The sequence below is a fragment of the Giraffa tippelskirchi genome, chromosome 5 (genome assembly GCF_054371585.1).
Source record: "Giraffa tippelskirchi isolate mGirTip1 chromosome 5, T2T-mGirTip1v1.2.pri, whole genome shotgun sequence".
Taxonomy (NCBI): domain Eukaryota; kingdom Metazoa; phylum Chordata; class Mammalia; order Artiodactyla; family Giraffidae; genus Giraffa; species Giraffa tippelskirchi.
The window spans coordinates 40921610-40925562 of record NC_137279.1 but is presented as its reverse complement, the minus strand read 5'-3'; the positions used below and the strand labels follow the sequence as shown (position 1 = coordinate 40925562).

Here is a 3953-nt window from a genome sequence, read left to right as displayed (position 1 = left end):
TCATAAACTGTAGTAATAAATGGCTCTTGATTTAATAACCACAATTGGTTCCACTCTTCTTTGTTTCATCAGTCACAAAAGCCAATCTTTGACTACCTAAGATTTATATCTGACTTTTGTTAACAGAATATTATATGCTCACTAAGAAGTTAGTTCACTCCTGCCTGAGATACAAAGGCAACTAAATTCAAAAGGTGTAATATCAGGTAACATTGTGTTTGCCTTCGAAGTGTCTATAAATTTCAGTAGGTGTCTTTTGGGTACTCAAACTAGCTAGCGATGCTACTTTATCACAGCATCGAAGAGAATTGAGAATTGTAACATGACTGTATTCATGCAACGATGTTCTACCATTAAACTTTATTAGTCAAACTTCTTTCACCATAGTGTAGTTGAGCTTCTGCTCACATGGGGAAAGGGGGAATAGGGTCACAGGGTGAGAAGTACAGGGTATCAGTGACTGAATGGATCACCAAGTCCTACCAGAAATATCCTTCCTTAGGCCTGTGCATGTATTGTACACTTCCAAATATATTCCAAATTATTCAATGTTAATAACACTTTTTGTGAAAGTTGCTCAGTTGTATCCAACTCTTTGTGACCCCATGGACTATACAGTCCATGGAATTCTCCAGGCCAGAATACTGGAGTGGGTAGTCTTTCCCTTCTCCAGGGGATCTTCCCAACCCAGGAATTGAACCAAGGTCTCCTGCATTGTGGGCAGATTCTGTACCAGCTGAGCCACAAGGGAAGCCATTTGATTTGTACTGATTTTAAAGATGATAAAGCAACATCATCTTACAGCCTCTAAAGTCTTTTTTTTTTTGATTTATATATTTTTATTTGGAAATGTTTATACCAGTACAGTGAAACTAAATTTTAGACACTGATGTCATTAGCTTGGATATCGTTAGTTTATTATAAAAGAGAAACATGGAAATTATTTAAATGATGAAAGATTTCAGAACTTCAGTGGAATGGGCAGCTTCACGTGATGCCATTTCAATAGTGACTTATTTCAGTCGACATATTTCCCAAGAATGTCACCATCTCTAAATAAGAAATAATCCTTGTCATCTAGAACTACTCTGGTGCCTCCATATTCTGGGAGAAGAACTTTATCTCCAACTTTCACACTATCTGGTTGAATCTCTCCACCATTTCTTTTAGAGCCTGATCCAACAGCTACCACCGTTGCTTGCAATACTTTTCCTTGTGATTTTTCTGGAAGCATAATGCCTCCTTTGGTTACAGTTTAGGCTGAACTTCTTTCAACTAATACTCGGTCAAAGAGGGGAAGAAACTTTCTAAATGCCTGTCCTGCTGTGACTCCGGCTGCCGCAGATCGTACTCCACTCTCACGCCGCAGCCAAAAGGAGAGAGCTGAAGTCTTTTTTTTAATTAATAAACTGTATGATAGCTCTCTACCTGATTTTCCTTCAGTCTGAGTGGCTTACTGGAATAGACTCTACATTTTAGACATTGTCCTTGGAAAATTTATGATTTATCAGTGAACATCCTAAGAAGTAATAATAATGAGAAATTTGATTATATCTCTTGCTTAAGTTTTCTAAAAGAAAGACAATTATAGCAATTTAATTATCTTTCTCATTCTTTTACCCTAATGTCTATAAAGTTATGTGTTCATTCTTGGTGTTTCCATTGTAGCTTATGCATCTAAAAAGGGATAATGTATTTTAAAACACTGTGTACTTGCATGTTATAAAACTACAAATATATAATTTATGTTAAATGTCATCAGATAAAATAAATATACATAATATGTAATAAACATTAAAATATAAGCCTTTCTTTTCTATTTCCATGTAACTTTCTGTTTATTAGGAAATATCTATCTGCTGGAAATGGCAAATAGAAATGGAAAAAGAGTAGTTGATATTCAGCTACTGACTACCAAAATGGCATTTTTGAGTCATTTTTTTATGACAAGATTCTTAGAAGCCAAGCACTGTGGAAAGAGAAAATAAATCTCTAATATTTTTCTACTCTTTTAAAATATCAAGAAGCAGAACAGGCTGACCTGAACATCAAGTTCCCATGAGTAGAGAGAATCAGAAGACATACATCCTTTCCGTATAGGAAAGTGAGCAAATTCTACTTCTTCTAGCATAAAAGACTGTGGGAAGAAAAATTTAAAGAGACATGGAGGATGTTCAGTTCCTTAGTCATTCTCCCCACAAAGCCCCCGTCCTGCATTTTCCCACCAACTCCGTGGGATTTTCCTCCTACTTCCTATTTGAAACTCTTGAAGGAGATGATCTCATAGGGTACTATCTTGTATCAAAACAAAAATAAAGAACAAACTACACACATAAAACCAAAAAACAATGGAAAGGGTTGGCTTGTTTATAAGACTTGAGCTAGCCCTCCAAATGCTCCATCATCTCCTTTAGCGTATGAAAAAGATTCAGAAATTTGTATGCAAGAGGAGGGGCCATAAGGAAAGCAATCGAGCCATTGGACTTGTATGGTATTGCTGCAACAATGTTGAGAGCACTTATCAAAAGGATCCTAATCCTAGGAAGTTGAGTATAGTGGGCTGAAACTGAGTACAGTGGGCTGAAACTGAGAGTGTTATGCAATGCTGGACAGAGTCACATTGGGGCTTAGTGAGCCAAGGTGGAGCACTGGGGCCTAACCAGCTAAGAGAAACAAAAGCACAGTAAAACCTGTGAGAGAGAGATGCAATAAGTCCCAACCAGAAGCTTTGTCATAGTGGAAATCAATGCACGATTTGTTCATGGGCCGTGGATCTTATTTGTGGATCTTAGATTCTCTCTCTCCAGCCTTTGTGAGACTTGAAACACCTTCCTAACATTCTCAGATGCTATCCTAAGGGAAAGCCAGGGGGATGCAAAGCAAGCTGAAAGACTGAGCATTAGAATCCTCAAGGATAAGGAATTATCTTTGAGAAACTATTCAGTTCCCAAGAGTCTATGATACCATTACTTACTGAATTTAAGTTTCTTTTGGCCCTCCTGGATGAAGGACTAGGGGAATAGATCCATTTTAGATTAAAGAAATTACTTTTTTTTAATTTGAAAAATAAAGTGTTCAATCATCAACTCTACTACACAAATCATTTTCTAAACATGTTTATTTTCCCTTTTAGATAGTGAGTATATCGTGTAAAGACATGAATTTTCTGTTTGTTTGTTTGTTTTGTTTTTTAAAAATCTTCAGGGCTAGTGGGCCCTCAGCATATGTTAAGTGAGTGAATCAGTGAATGAATGAGTATCTAGTGAAGAAAGGCCTGGGGGATCATTTTAAAAGTACACATTTTGCTGGTTAGGATTTGAGGTAAACAGACATGAAAAGTGCAATGAAGACAGACATCCTGTTGAGAAGTGAAGTTCTGGGTGAAGAGATGAATACTTCGAATCTTCCAATATAGAAAATTAAGCGTCACAAGGATTACTGCATTGAATTATATTTGACCCTTAATCTCAAATGCCATTAAAAGCAACATAAGCAAAAAAAGAATGTTGGAATCTTCACTTCATGTGCTGTCTGACTCACTATTTATACTTTTCATTTGAACTTCTGTAAAGCTCTTTGTTCTCTTACATGAGTAATGGGTTCAAGGTTTTTATTAGTCTTCTTGCTGCAGCCTGCAGTGCAGTAGCTGAACTTCTTCAACTTGTATGAGTACAGATTCATTTTTCAATTGAGGATGTTATCTCTAGAAGGAATATATTTCTCCAACACAATCCAAGAGCAGAGTCATGATAACAAGTCTTCCCAATGGTCTAAGAACAGGAATCTGGCTCCCGGCAGCTGAAGAACATGCTGATGCCAATATGGCAAAGGCATCTTTTACTGAAAGCAAAAAATGGCACCTTTCAAAAATGGTAATGGGTGTGAATATAGAGAAAAAATAATCTAAGTGTCCTTGATTTATAAGATATATAAGCATATACTTTATAATCCTT

The 3953-nt window shown here is 36.5% G+C and overlaps 1 pseudogene across 1 annotated transcript; it reads right to left on the bottom strand.

The window, feature by feature from the left end:
• Positions 1–815: 815 nt before the first annotated feature.
• On the bottom strand, positions 816–3681 carry LOC145505175 (10 kDa heat shock protein, mitochondrial pseudogene; annotated as a pseudogene). Its single transcript, XR_014052906.1, has 3 exons — positions 3589–3681; positions 2042–2137; positions 816–1390 (listed from the first exon to the last, which is right to left on the bottom strand). The product of XR_014052906.1 is annotated as a 10 kDa heat shock protein, mitochondrial pseudogene (transcript).
• Between the last annotated feature and the right edge of the window lie 272 nt (positions 3682–3953).